We start from the raw sequence: 16,160 nt of genomic DNA, 5'->3' as shown, positions 1-16,160 counted from the left end.
TATATGTATAAATACAGGTCTTTGCTAGTCACTGTGAACAAGAGCACTAGTAGATTGTGGAGGAACATTGAAGAACTCTTCATCAGTTTGGAACTGAAACTAGAAATCAGACATGTTTAAGATCTTTAGTGTAAGGGGAAAGAAAGAACTAAATAAAAGATCTTTCATTAAACAAATGCTAATTTTGATTTTAATAAAGTGTACTCTGTTGAGGATGGCCTCATTTCATCTGAGAAACCAACTGGTACTTTAAGGAACTTTGAGTTCAGGCCATGTCTGTCTTTCTTTTTTTTTAAACATACAGTGTTTTATTAGTTTCAGATGTACACTGCAGTGATATAACACTTCTGTACATCACCTGGTGCTCATCACAATAATGCATTCCTTTAATCCCCATCACCTATATCACCCACTTTGTCCCCCTTTGGTAACCATCACTTACCTATAATTAAGAATCTGTTTCTTGATTTGTCTCCCTCTTTCTGCTTGCTTATTTGTTTTGTTTCTTAAATTCCTCATATGAGTGAAATCATATGGTATTTGTCTTTCTCTGACTGATTTCACTTATCATAATACTCTGTAGTTCCATCCATATCATTGCACATGGAGACCCTCCCTATCTTCATGTTGATTCTTGATTACCTCTTTTCTCCCTGGCTTAGTTCCAATTCCATACTTGTAGGAAATAAACTGTGAAAACATTAGGCTTAGATTACTTGATTCAGCTTAGCTCTAAAGAAGATTGCTTAACAGTAGAATGCAAAATTGGGAAACATTTCTTTTCAGATATATTAAAAGATATTATCATTTCTCTTGGTGATATTTTAGCTTTAGCATGTTACTTTCCATACATTCCAAGAACATTATTACTAAAATGGGAGAGGAAACATATACCCAAATATAAACACCTACACCCTTCCTTATATGACTAATCAATTTATAATTCCATTCTGCTTGTCACAAAGCCAAAACTTCTTTCAAGTGTTTTTCATTTACTTTATTTTACAATATTCCATAACATATTTGTTTTCATATAAAAACATTAATAAAAAGTGCAATGCTTAGCCTATGTTACTCCACTACAGGATATACATACCCTGTTTTAAGAAGGCTATTATTAAAGGATCTTATTATATCCTTTTAGTCTCATTCATCTGTTTATGCAAAACTAAGTGCCTTTTATGTATTATGTCCAGATCTCTTCGTTAAACAGTGAACAAAATAGGCAAAAATGTGTACTTTCATTGAAATTATATTGTAATTGGAGGAGACAAATTAATGCCTGCATTATGTCATAGGTCAGAGAGTAGTAAATACTCCTGAGGAAAATAAATCCCGGAGATTATGTCTAAAAGTGTGTATGTGTGTGCATATGCCTGTTCTTTAGGGGCAGCTATGCTTCTGAATAGCTGTCAGGAAAGGCCTTACTGGGAAGGTAACTTTTGAAGACCTGAAGGGAGTAAGGGAGTAGTGAGGCTATGTTTAGATAATTAATGCACCAATTTCTTACATTTCATTTTCAGTAATGTCTCACTTTAGTGCTTTTTAACTAGTTGGTATACTATTATCACTCATCTTGCACTAACTTTGCATGATCTGGAGGTGATTCTAAATTTAGTGGTTTGATAAGTTGACAAACATTCCTCAGATCTGTTTGACTGTGGTTAAAGAAAGTTCCATTTTCAGCATCTTTGATCTTGCCAAGTAGTCTGACATTCTAAATTCACTCTTGTTCTTACTTACCAAAGTGTCTGGGTGATAGGAAGTAGGATCTTTGTAGACTGAGAGATGTAGAAATTGCATAGATAAGGAAGTTAATAATACCTTTTGATTGATAGAATGAGCCTTACATGGGAAAGTTTTGAATAAAGGAACTACTTTGTTAATTTTTTCATCTCTTGAATCATAACATTATCAATAAAAAACTCTTTAATGTGTACTTAACTGTTTTAGGATTTATTGTATTTGCAGCTGATGCAGGGTTAAAATTTACCCTTGCTTAAGCAAAGGATTTCTCCACAGATAGTGCAAATCCATAGCACAAAGATTTATTGGCAGGAAAACTGTCAAGGTATTTAGGAAAAATATCTTTTAAGCCCTTTAGAAACCCATTTACATGTAAGTGAAATGCTGATTATATATCAGGTTTACTACTCAATAAAGCTAAAACCCCAAGGACTTCTACTTGGTCAATACTTTTTTTTTTTTAAGATTGATTGATTGATTGATTGATTTGACAGAGACACAGCAAGAGAGGGAACACAAGCAGGGGGAGTGTGAGAGGGAGAAGCAGGCTTCCCGCTGAGCAGGGAGCCCGATGCGGGGCTCGATCCCAGAACCCTGGGATCATGACCTGAGCTGAAGGCAGATGCTTAACGACTGAACCACCCAGGTGCCCCGGTCAATACTTCTTTATTACCTTGGTTTGAGGGGATGTGACTAAAGATATACAAAATTTAATTTCATTGTAATCTAATAATTTAGGTGGTAAGTTAGCCTGATATTCATTGTAATTTTTTCTAATGTTGCTATTATAGCAGATACAAGTCACTCACAGGCATGGTTTCTAGGGATTCTCAGAGTAGTCTGTGTATACTCTTCACTATTCTGATGTAATTTAAGTTATTACATCAATCAGCTGAAGACAGTGCTTACCCCTGCCAAAGACCTGTGGCAACTAGTACACAAACTTCATTTATTCTAAAAGTTGCTGACCTTGAATCACAATGGTCTGGCTTCCTACATTGCACAGCATTGGAGCTAAATGTGAATCTTAAGTTATAGAGAATTTTCTGTATTTCAAAAATTGTGGTCAGGGAGCATGTGGAACAAAGAGAAACAGCAATACATAAAACTTCATTCCTTAGTTGTATAATTTTAAGAATTTTCATTCTGAAAATAGAGACTACAGTGCCTGGTTATCTTGTTTGTTATCTGGAGAGGCCTTGTTAAAATATTGTGCACAATCCCCCTGTTTCAGTATTTCTAGGAATATCAGGTGGCTCACAAACCTACCTGCTGGTAGCAGCCCTCCAGCTCTTAGACTTGGAGCCTCTGCCAGAAACAAGCCCAAGGGACTGGGTGGCATGAAGCCTTCAGGCCCTTGAAATAAGACCAAGGAATGAGAAGTTAAGCTAGAGAGAATGGATTTATTTCCCCTGCTCCTAGCAGTCAGGGACAACACAGATTGCATATATCTAAAACAGACTTTTCATAGTGTTAGGTTTCTGTGGCATTTAAGAGATAGGAGAAGGCAATGGAAGGAGTGCCCTGTGTGCTATTTGTTTTGTTAGGCTATTAGCTTCTTGAGGTTAGGGATAATGCTTTTCTTCACCTGACAGTTCAGATGCTCTGAAAGATGCAGTTGTTCAGTGTGACTGAACAAAGTATAAAATATAAAAATACATGGTGTACAGTTTTTATATTTTAATGTCTTTAAAATTGGGTGGGGGGGCTTACAATTTAGCCTTTTTTTTTTTTAACAATTTAGCATCAGAATATATGAACTGTGCTATATAAAAATCACCTTAAAATTTTGGTACATGGCTGAGGAACTGATATTCGTAAGTTCTGAAGCAAGAAGACAAAAATACCAGGTCAAAGGAGCTGAAAACCACATATGTATTTAAGTTTTTGAATTGAATGGTGACCTAATCATGGACTGGCTGTGTGTTGCCTAATAAAAACCTGGCATAAATCATGTGTGTCATTTGTATGAGAAGTCCCTTTTATTTGCAGCAATAAAATAATTAGAGACAATGTGCCTTCCAGAGTGTGGGAAGCTGTATGGCCAGACTTAGTTGCACAAGTCGACACAGTTGGAATTCCTCAGTTCTGGTTGCTAAATGAGTCTTAGCTGTTCAGAATCACAGCAGGCAGTTTCTGACGGTACAGATCTTGGCGTGTATACATGTTGGTAACTCAAACAGCATGGCATTTATGTGAATGAGTTTTCTTTTGAAATAAAAGATTTGAGGTTCATCTTTATGCTTTCTGATGAATGTAATCAATCACACCAAAATAGAACAATACTTTAAATATGATGTATGTTCCTCAAAGCCACACAGGCATTTTTATAAATGACCATTCCATGTAAATGCACAGTACACCAGCAGTTAAAATAGTTACATAATGGAGAGATATGGTATGGGAATGAGGGATTTTTTTTTTTTTAAGTGAGAAAAATAAAAAAAGGAAAATTATAAATGATCCTGTTTTGAAAAAAATTGTTTTACTGACTTAAGGCTCATATGGTAGAATTTTAAGTGTAAGAGGAATATTTATTTAAGGTGGTGTAGAAAGAAGTTTGACCTGGACACAGCAGATTAAGATTCCAGCCCTAATTCTATTGCTTGGATAAGTCACTTAACCTAAGGCCTTAGTTTCGTCATCTGTGAAATGGTGATAATTACTTAGTCTGTTTCCCCGGTAGGGTTCTAGTGAGATAAGGGGGTGTAATTATGATTTGAAAAATCTCATTGTATGTATTGAAGGTGGTGAATGGCTGTAGTAAATAAATTTATTAAGAGCAGAATACTGGGAATTTAGAACAAAACAGTAATAAAACAGTGTATCCCATCAAAATTGTCTCTTGTGATACCTTAAAGATGGAGTAAGTGGAGAATTGGCTATAAAGGTGTACGATGGAGTCTACAATGTTAAAGTGTAGCTTTCTTGAAATAGTCTGAAAAAAATTGCTTTAGTGTTTCAAAATGGGGTAGGACAGCAGAAAAATGGTCTGTAAACATGTAGGATAACAAGTCTATTGAAAGCAACTTACAAAAACTTTGTGTGCATGGAGAATAATGATCTTTGTGCCTTTAATTCTCTGGCAGCCCAAACTCCACCCTGTTTCACAGAGTTGTTCTTTTCTGTTTCTTTTTGGAACACCAGGCATGATGCCAGCATACTTCTACATCTTGTATAAGATAGAGGCTTATGTATTTGCCTTTCAATTACTATTCATAATCAAATATTTCCAATCTTTAAGAGGATGTTAGTCATGTAGCTAAATGAAAAAATTCTTTTCCCATAACCATATTGTTCCTGTATAGCCATGTTATTACATGATATTGTACACTTTTGTTTGGCCAAAGAAAATCAATAAAAATACAGTAGTGAAAAACCCAAATATGTTGTCACAAACATAGCCAGCCATTTTAAGCTATGCACACATTCTTGGTCATTCTATTTCAGTTGTGCTTAGAAAATTTTTGTAGGTTCATATACATTAGCTTATTTCTTCGCTTGGTTAAGCAGATTTCATTATTCAGTCCAGGAATGTTTTTCTTAAGGAATGCTGGAATGTGCAGAAATCTATTAACCACTGAGACAGTACTTTGAAGTTTTAATAATAATCTGTCACTGAGGGAATATGAGTATTTTTATAACTTTTATTAATGTATATGGTGCTAAGCAGCTGGTGGGAAAAATGCACTTGAGTAAATGGTAAATTTACCTTTTGGGATAGAAACAGTTTGACTATAATGATGTTTGTTACCACTTTAGTATTTCCTTGGTTGGCAGGTACTTTAGCTACATTAAATTTGCTGCCAACATATAATAGTGAGTTATCTTAAATCCTGAGAGGCGAGCTTAATGTAGATTTAGTAATCAAAAGCCAACTATAACATATTATTCTAGTCAGTGGTTTCCTCTGGAAAAATTACCTATCACATCTATCACAATAGAAAAATTACTATTATCAAGCTCATACTATGTGCTGTGCTGAGCCCTTTACATGCATGATTTCATTTGGTTATTATAACAATGAAGTGGGTGTATTATTATCCTCATTTAACAGATAGGTAAATTGAAACTTTAAGTAACACTCCACAAAGCAAAACTGAGAGTTTAACTAGTAGGCTTCCCGACATCAAAATCCTTGCTCTTAATTTTTTAATGGGACTTCTTTGTATTAGACGATGACATAGGAACTAAAAATCCGCACTAACTTTCTTTCTAATGATTTAAGTTTGTGGAACTCTTAATTTTTTTTGACTGAATGTTCTCCTCATCAAGCTTGATTAGACTACCAGAATCATTTTTTAGAGTCGGATTTCTTCTAAGGCAATGGTGAGATTTTAGGTTAGCACCTAAAAATATCTGGGCTGCTTTTGTCAGCTTCCACTGCTTTTGCTTTTTGCCCAGCTTGCCAAAATATCTTAAATGAAAGAAACTTCTAGCTATTCTCTGTGGCTTCTCAGATTTCATGTATTTGATTTGACGACCAGATCATTAGGTGTGTTGTTTTGCTGGGACTCTGGTTTTTCTCCATTCCTCTTAGCACCTTTTATAGCTAGAGGCAAGTCTGTGAGTAAATCATTTCTTATCTGGAATTGATTTTTGTCAGTCCTGGAAAAGCCTTAGTTTACCTTTCCTAAATACTCTGAATTCCTGCATTCTATTGGTTTATTGTCAGCTTCCTTTGCTGGATGCAGTAAAGACTGGAGAGGTTCTCTGCCCTCCACAGGCTTACTGTTTGATGAGGGTTATGGGGCTTAGACACAAATATGTATAATAATAGAATGCAAAATTGTAGGGTATGCCAATAGACATCCAAAAAGGAGGTATATTATAGTAATGTAGTACTTCTCAAAATTTTCTGTTAGGGGAGGGGAAAGTATACCTTCAGTTTGAGGATATGGCCCAAACTGGCTGCTTTGATGGAAGTAACAAGGTATAAGTTAAGTCCTTTGATTCTTGCTTTACTCATAATATGTGCTTTTTAAAAAATGTGAAACAGGATAAAACTATTTAACATCCGTTTTCCCAGTTTTATAATGAAAGTTAAGCACCAGGAAGCTTTGTGACTCCTAAGGTACTGCTGTGTGTGATAAGGTATGTCAGTATTTGTATCTGTAAGCCAGCAGATGTGTTGCTCTGGTTGGATTATTTAGGGGTGGCTTTTAGATTAATCTAGAGAGGCAGGTTTTAAAGGTGCTTTAGAAGGACTTGAAGAAGCTACATGCTGCATTCTCAAGTATAGCCAACTGCTCTTTGGAGGTATGAGGAAGCTTCACAGTGGAGCTGTGAGTACTTCCTTATTTGAAGACATTTGAAGGTCCTAACAGAAAGCAAAGGGATGTTTTCCAACATAGGGAATAACTTCATCCATGTTGAAAGAGTTCAAGTTTAGAGTGGTTTGTTTGGCAGGCATGTTGAGGATGCAAAGAAGTTTGAGAAAAAAGATAGCCTGAAAAACCTAGAAGAAAGATGATATGCTTGAATTGCATAGTAGGTAACAATTTAGTGTGGTGGTTTAAGAAGGACATTTTACCTAGTCCAATCATGATTTAACCACAAATGTGTTTGGTATATGATACCAAGAAGGGGCTGATTGAAAAAGCAAGTTTTAAGAGTTAGTAATAGGCTGCTATGTGATGGGTAAGGTAAAGTAACACCGGATACTCTTCCCAGTCATTATCTTGGATAGATACATACTTCAGGTAGTCAAAAGAAAAGTGGGCTGGAGGTGAGGGTAGAACAATAAAACACTTCACATTGCTGAGTCTGCTGATAAGACTAAGTTGTAGATGCCTGGCAAGTAGTATGAAATGAGTGATTGGACTAGGGAGAGGTCATGGGTGGGAAAGCAGACCAGGATGCCCACAAAAACTTGCCAGCCCATCATGTGTTGCTGGGAAGCTTAGGAAAGCTGCAAGAGTCTCCATGTTGGGGAATTCCATGTTTTTTAACTTAAATTAAAAAAAAAAAAGGCAAGAGGGATATTTTATTCAATTTTGCTTGGAAGTCCAGCATTCAGACTTAAAATCACCATGGAGGAGTTGCCTGCATATAAATATACAGCACTTTTTAAAAGAAAACGAGTATTGAGGTAAAACAACGTGACTAAAGACAAGCCCTCCTGAAGGAAAGAGTGTGAGGAAGAGAAAAGGAGTGCTCACTGAGGAAGGGAGAGAATCCTGAGGAACTGCAGTGTGCCATTGTTTCATCACCCTTCCTTTTTCAAGCTTTATTCCCCAGGGTAGAAAGATGGGTGGTTTATTTCATCCTTTGAACTTTTCTATTTTTAACTTCACTTCAAGCAGCAGTGAAGTCTTTGTGGGTTTTCGTTTTTAATTTTTATGGAATTTGTAGCTTTATTGAAACTGTGGATAAAATCTCCCCAACTGTTGGTTCCTGTTTGTTTTTAGGTTGGAATCTTCTGGAACTACTTGCCAGACACATATCATTTATGGGATTACAAACTGTTTGGTCTTTAGAGGCCAGCACCACTATTTATTTTCACTAAAGCTGTCCTGAAGATAGTAATTTAATTCGCAGACTAAATATGTTGTGCTTACAATGAAAATATTTCATATTCTGCATTTGCCATCCTAATAAATAGTGGTTTAATAGTTAACATTTGTTAGAACCAGTATTTCAAGTTTGTTCTGTTCTGTACCAGACACTGTGCTAAGCCACTTTCACGTAATATTCATGACAGTCTTGCAAGGGTTTACTATCTTTCTTTTGTACATGTGGAACCTGAGATTCAGAGAGGCTAAGTGCTTGCTCTAAGACATATTGCAATAGATGGAGGTCCCTGGATTGGCGACCATGTCTTTTAGACTCTTGTACACACTTAATTCACGACGTGAAAGAATGATTGATTCTAATGAAGGACTTCTTCCCAGATCTGAGTACGTTCATCACATAAGACTTCAGTATCACTGAAAACAGATGCTTTGACTTACACTGCCTGCCACAAGGGTGCATGATGCAGAAGTAATACCCTGAATACACATCTGTTATAGAAATGAATGAGGCCATCTAAAGCTAGGCCAACTTTACAGTGACAAAACAATGTTATTTCATCCTCAAACACGGCAAGTTAATTTAGTGGCCTAGAGTAGTCTGTTCTTTTTGCATTTCCAGAGGGATGAAGAACAGCATCAGTACCCCATTGCCCTTTGGTGATTTTTGTCTCCAGTTATCTCCTGTGATCAAGGCTATTGCTACACGGCAGCATTTCTCAAGGCTCACAAGGAAAGATCTTTGATCCCATTACTGCAAGTCACTCAATTTCACTTTAGCTCAACATAACACATATTGAGCTATTACTGTTACTAAGCTTTGTCCAGGGCCTTCTTTATGAAGACTTTTCTTTAATTGTTAATACTAGACAACCAGTATTTTCTACCCATTTATGTAGACTGGAAAATAACAAAGTGGGCATTTAAAAACTTTTTCAAATAAGAGCCATAGCAATGATTTTTATTGATAAGGTCTCATTGTGTTTTTATAATACTTTCCCACACCTAGTGTTTTTTTCCTCTGACTTTTCTCCATCTAGCAGTCTGACATTTGTAATTCTCTGAGAAACACTAGAAACATAACTGCAGGTGTTAAAAACCCAGGTTTATTTGATAATTCTCTGAACACATTCTTCTGTGTAATGTTCAGTATGATTTTTAGTGAATTAAGGCTTCCAGTTATACTCATGTGTGTTCCCAGTACCATAAGCTTTTTGGTAATTGATCTATAGTGGATTCTTTTCTCTTTTTTTAAGGGAGGGGAGGCAGGAGGTGCAGAGGGAGAGGGAAAAGGAGAGAGAATCTTGCATGCTTCACGCCCAGTGTGGAGCCCAATGCGGAACTCAGTTTCACAACCCTGAAGCCATGACCTGAGCCGAAATCAAGAGTCTGACGCTTAAGGAACTGAGCCACCCAGGCGCCCCTACGGTGGATTCTTATATTAATGCATTGGTGTACACTTACATCTTTCTGGTCCCTCTGGTTTCTTTTGTGTCTGCTTTCTATTGGGCACTAAGGGCAAAATGAGATGAAGAATATATACCTACCTTCAAGAAGCTTAACACCTAGACTATTATTCAGTTATCTTGTAGCATTAGAAAGTATAAGAATGATGTGAATTTCCTTTGGCTTCTAGCATGGTGTTTAATAATGACCATCTAATGTATGTCCGCTGCTAGCTTATTCCATGATAATAAGCATAACCAGCTCTTATATATAGTTCAATACATGGAGTCTTACTATCTTGGAATTTATATAGCAGGTGAGGGATTAGTGAGATGTTGTTAAAGGGCACACCTTCCCTGATTTTAATGCTTGTTAGTCATTGGGAATTAGCTATGGGATGCAGCAGAAAGAACCTCAAATTTGGGGAGCAGAAGACCTGTCCAGATTGGTGTCCAGCTCTTAGACTTTGGGCAAATTAAATTATTACTTAAATTTTCAGAGCATCAGCCCTCATAGCTTTGTGTGAGAATTAGGAAAAAATATGTAAGAACTTTGAAATAGTAAAACATCAACACTCTTGCTATCATTATTGTGAATGTATATCAAAGCTTCTTGTAAATAGTAAAACATTTTATTATTTATTACTATTTTGGAAAATGGACAACCCATGTTTTACCATTGGTTGAAAAAGCCACATTAGGGGATTGCAAGAGTGGGAAGAATGGAAGATGAAAGGCATCTGGAAAGTTTGAGTATTGACTCACCTCACAGAAATTTATGCTCTCAAAAGTTGAGCTCTTGTATATAAGAAATGGTGCTGGATACTTGGATAGTATTCACAGATGGTAGAACTTCCTACCTTTATTACGTTATTGAAAATAGGGTGGATAGACTAGGTTTATGGATAACAGGGTAAAAGGTAAAATAGAGAAAGCACAGCAAGTGTGTCACAACATACAGTGGAAAGTGTGAAAGAAGAGATAATGCCAGATTGGAAGGGATCAGGAAGGGCTTTTTGGGGGAAATGGGGGCTTGAGAGATATATTGAAAGAGACTATGGAGAAGATTATATCTCTAGAAGGTGGAATAACAATATAAACATAGGTACAAGAGACTGGATGGTTGTTTCTAGTAATAACCAGTACCCCAGCTTGGTGTGAATCTTGATGGGTGAGGTTGGATATATAGGTAGAAGATGCCTTTTGGAAGATTCTATATGTTTTGTTAACTTGGCCATGCTTGGTGTGTTGTCACGTCTTTTAAGTCTCCATTTTCATTGATTATTCTGAGAAGCCTTCCCCCCATGCACTCAAGCAGAAGGGATTGTGCCTTCTTATTTGCTATCTTGATGTGCAGAGCAGTCTTGACAATGTGGTTGAGTGGGAATTCTGGAGCCAAGCTCTCTGGGTTGAAAATCTGGTTCTGTCATTTACTAGCTTGCACGAACTTGGGGAAGCCACTTAACCTGCCTGTGCCTTGGTTTCTTCGTCTGTAAAATGAGAGTGATGATATATGCTTTATGTGACTGTTGTGAGAATTAATGGTTTAATTTACATTAAGTGCTTGGAAAAGTACATAGTAAGGCACATAGTAAGTACTACCTGTAGTGATGGCGTTATTAACCTCTATAAGAGACTTTATCTATTGACCTATGATAGGATTTATTTACTTGCCTGATGCTCCTATGGACTGTGCCCTTTTGGAGGAAAGGATGTATCTTGTTTTTACCCATTATTCCCATTGCTTTGTACTATCTGCCTTCTGCATGGTAGTGTAAAGATAATTCTACAACACATACGTCTGGGATATATTGTTCCTGTGAGTCTTAAATCTAATCTCAGAGCAACTGGGTTGCAGGAAGAACTGCCTTGTATCGGTGGACTCTGACATAAATATAGCTCACTTCCGAGCTAACATTATAAAAATAATCCCATTAACACTTCTAAAGTAAAAGGTAGCTCTTAATGTATAAGAAGAGTTATAATTATTTACTAAGTGTGTTTTATTTCTCTAATGAAATGAAGTTTTAGTGTTTCATTAGCATCATCTAATCATGGGCGCTACAGGTTAACTCTTTGATATAAAAACACTGCTGACTAATTAAAGCCCAGTGTAATTTCTTTCAACTTAATGTGAATATACGTGAAGGCATCCTTGCTTAACTTGTAGGTTAGGCAAATGGAAAAGATGTGGTACGGGTAGTACTTGTGGTGTCTTTACTGTGTACAACCTTGCTTGCTGGTAAATGTTATTCCTCTACCTTCACCTTAGAATGTGGCCAGGTGGCTCTGACTGGGATCTTTTTCTTGTTTGTTCTCAAGTTCTGATAGTTGGGTAGAAATAGGGAGAAAGAGACACCCTTGCCTAAACTAGAACTCTTTGCTTGTCATATTTTATATGCTTGATCTTTCTTTTTGTACTTAAGAGAAAATGTAGATTCTTATCATTACACATTTTGACACTTTAAAATTCAACAGTAGAATTTTTAAAATCAGGTTTTATAGTCAGATGTGAATCAATTTTATTTAAAAGGTTTTAGAACCAGTACTTCTGTATCGTGCATCTGGCCATTATTCAGAAACTTTAGACAATTAGGGAATAGTGTTTTTCATGTGGTTTCAAGTCAGTTAAAGGTGTTGTGCGGGGCGCCTCGGTGGCTCAGTTGGTTAAGCGACTGCCTTCCGCTCAGGTCATGATCCTGGAGTCCCGGGATCGAGTCCCGCATTGGGCTTCCTGCTCAGCAGGGAGTCTGCTTCTCCCTCTGACCCAACCCCCTCTCATGCTCTCTCTCTCTCTCTCTCTCTCATTCTCTCTCTCAAATAAATAAATAAAATCTTTAAAAAAAAAAAGGTGTTGTGTGTTCTATTTCAGAGGAAGATGGAGCCAAGAGAGTGAGCTGGATTCCTCATTTTGAAGATTGATCAATATTCTTGGCAGAAAATATCATAAGTTCTTTACCTTGATAATATTTTTGACCTGATTATTACTTTGGTTTTTAGAAAATGAGAACAAATAAAAGGAAAGTCAAGAACCCAGACACTTGAAGTTGAAAATAAGTCATATTTCGAACTTCTCATTATTTTTGGAATTATCATCTGAATTACTTGAGAACCAAGTTTTTAAAATGTGATTCTGCCTTGTTATGCTTCCGAAAGGACTATGGAGAGAGCATGCATTCTTCATTCCAGGGTTGAAATAGACACCTATCTCTTACACAGAAATACTGAATAATCAGGTTGTCATTGTCATGGCCTGATTGCAGTGCACCAAGAGAGAATTTGAAACTACTGTCAACAGCAGATGGTTTTCTTGGGCTTTTCCAAAGTTATCTAAGGTCTAACAGCTGCCACCTTCGTTCCTGAATTATTTTTTTTCTTTTCTAAGATGTTTAACATGGAAATAGCCAATACCTTTTGAGTGCTTAATTGTGTTCCAGACACTGTTCTAAGTTCTTCATCTATATTTAACTCACTTTCTCTTCACAGTAACCCTGAGAGACAGGTTCTATTCCACTTAACAAATGAGGATACTGAGATACAGAGAAGTTAAGGAACTTGCCCACAGTTATGTCACTGATTGGTAGAGGCAGGAAGTTAGCCCTCCTACTCTGCCACTAGAACTCACATTCTCAATCACTGGCTATATTGATAAGAATAGCTTATAAAGTGGGCTTCTAGGTTCTTGTTTGGGAACAGGAATTCTTACAGTGCATCCACTGTGATGTCTGCATAAGGACAAAGCAGCTTACCTTTCTTAGTCAAGGAGCAAAGCCATGGGAAGCAAAGAGTATTTTAGGAAGAAATGGTCGATTAGGGGATATTGTGTTAGAGTTCCCTAGGACAAAGCTTCCAGATAGCTCATTGTGTATGAGGGGAAACTCTGAGGAACTAGTGATGAGGAGGGGAGAGAAGGAAAAATATCTCATAAAATTCTTTAAGCATCCTGATTCATCCATATACACTATCCCCCATCTCAACTCTGCTGTAGGAATTGCATCTGTGATTTCAAATCCATTTTACCATAAGCGTTTATATTGTACATAGAAAAATAAAGGGACATTAAATGGAATGTGATTCCTGTCTCAGGGAGAGTACCCACATACAGCTTGACTTAAAATTATCCCAGGAGTCTACTTTCTTTCTTTGTCTTCTCATAACATTTGATGTAGGTATTATGATTTCTCTAACCATAGCCAGATTTCTCTACCTGTGCACTGTGCACTGTGCACTGTCAGATAAATGCATACTTTTGCATAGTGTCCTTCTGTCTGGAAGGCCAGTCAACCTTCCCACCTTTATAAGTTGGACTTGAATGATAATAACTGATGCCATTTATTGAGTTGCCTAGTATGTACCAGGCACATATTTTGTTTAGTCTTTAGAACTACCCCTTGAGATCAGTATTAATTCTCTGTTGTATAGATAAGAAAAATAGTTTTTGGGGAGGATAAATGATTGTCCAAGGGCTCAAAGGTAATTGGTGAAGTCTAGCTCTAATGAAGCCTTTGTTTTTTCATTGACTAATAATTCATTAAGAAGGCTCTCTTTATCTTTCTTTCTGGAAGCCCAATGGAGAGCCATTCTTAAGGTGATAGAACGTTCTAACACTCTTAAATTGAAAGTAATTCTCAAGAAGAATATGCAGCTGACCCAAAGTTTTAGCCCTTTTGTGGGAAGAGGTGTAATCTACGAGTAGCATCATCTTTCCAGAGAATAATTTTTTTTTTTTTAATTTCTCTTGTGTGTATATTTTGACTTTTTTTTAAAAAAGCCTCTCTGAAGCTTAAGGCCTGTCAGCTTCAGAATTGTCTTTGTTCAGGGTGTTGTTGAGTTCTTTGGATCACAATGGCACAAAAAAGTGTTTGAAGACCTATTCATTCATGAGTACTTAACTTTGATAGGTGCTTGGGGTTTCATGAATGGTGGGTTACCACAGTAAATCCTGGGGTCATATCTAGGCATGGGGCCAAACTGTTCTCTTAACGAAAAAACTATTCTGACGCCAGTTAAAATGTTAAGGAGGACTTTATTCAAAACTGCTAGAGGTGCCTTGGTGGCTCAGTTGGTTAAAAGCAACTGCCTTCAGCTCAGGGTCATGATCCCAGGGTACTGGGATTGAGCCCCACATCAGGCTCCTTGCTCAGCGGGGAGCCTGCTTCTCCCTCTCCTTCTACCTGCTACTCTGCCTTCTTGTGCTCTCTCTCTCTCTGTGTCAAATAAATTAAAAAAAAAAAAAAAAACTGCTAAAAATGTCAAGATTATCTATCACAATAGGGGAGAAAGATCATACTCAACCCTGAATGCAACAAGAACAAGTGGGGATTTATAGCCAAGGGGCAGGCTTGGGGCTGGGTTAGGGGGATGTTTGATTGGAATGGAAAATTACTAGTAGGAGACATCAAAGGAAGGAGGATTCTTGGTGAAGGTAGGCCAAGGACAAAGGTAGGGGATGAAGATTTTGATCCTGTATCCAAAGTGGGGAATTCTCTATAAACTGACTTGGCAAGATTCTTGATAAAACTGGACTATGTAGGGCCAGTGAGGACTGGGAGCCAAGGTAGAAGCCTAGTCATGGTAAGGGCTCAGAGGAGTCTGGCTAAACATTGTTAAGGAGAGAGTCTTCTCTTGGCTTCTGTTGTTTGAATTAAATGTAAGAGTTCAGGTATTGGACTTGAACTCATGGGAGATACCACTAAATGAAGTTATAGAGTGAATTCCAGAAAAATATGTTCTGCTACTGGCACAGACTTATGTGGAAAGTTTGGTATGAATGATCAGAGTAGTTTCACGAGAGATGGGATCTTTAAAGCCTCTGATGCTGCACTATCAGATTGATTTATAATTTTACTTAAAAAACTTAAACAGTGTTTTTTTAAGTGCCAGGCTTGGTTCTAAACACTTTGCAAATGTTAGTTTACTCAGTCCTTAAAACGACTGTGTGAGGTGGTTATGCAATTGTTATTCGCTCTTTACAGATGAGGAAACAAAGGCCCAGAGGAGTTAAATAATTTGCCCAAGGTCACATAGCAAGTACTTGGTGGGACTTGGATTTCCACCCAGGCAGCCTGGCTCCAGAGTGCATTCTTAATCACTCTGTTAGGCTGCATCCCAGGGATTTACTTCTCATTATTCTGGGCTTTTCTTTATTCTCTCCAGGAATAAAGAATTCTTCTGGATTTAGTCACATTCTGGACTTTGTTCAGACTGAAGCCAGGATTGAAGATTATATTTAGCTTGAGGTCCCCTATAAATCATGAGGTTATTCATAAACAGCCTTTTAGGTGGCCTTAGGAGATCAAAACACATTCCTTACCTGCTCTGTAGTCTGTACATTGGGGATCCTTTCTAATCAAAGATTGGCTGCTTTCCCCTCCCTTTCTCCCCACTCCATCAGCAACCTTAGTGACTGACTTTCTTTCTTTCTTTCTTTCTTTCTTTCTTTCTTTCTTTCTTTCTT

General features: G+C 37.2%; 1 protein-coding gene across 2 annotated transcripts in view; it reads left to right on the top strand.

The window, feature by feature from the left end:
* Positions 1-16,160, top strand: part of ARHGAP42 (Rho GTPase activating protein 42) — a 316,467-nt gene that overhangs the window by 58,862 nt on the left and 241,445 nt on the right. The gene's annotated exons all lie outside the window — the stretch shown is intronic.

Source organism: Callorhinus ursinus, unplaced genomic scaffold, assembly GCF_003265705.2.
Source record: "Callorhinus ursinus isolate GAN/ISIS: 27379988/994484 unplaced genomic scaffold, GSC_fseal_2.0 scaffold19, whole genome shotgun sequence".
Lineage (NCBI taxonomy): Eukaryota > Metazoa > Chordata > Mammalia > Carnivora > Otariidae > Callorhinus > Callorhinus ursinus.
The sequence above is the reverse complement of the archived record's forward strand: the minus strand, read 5'-3'. Positions and strand labels throughout refer to the sequence as shown.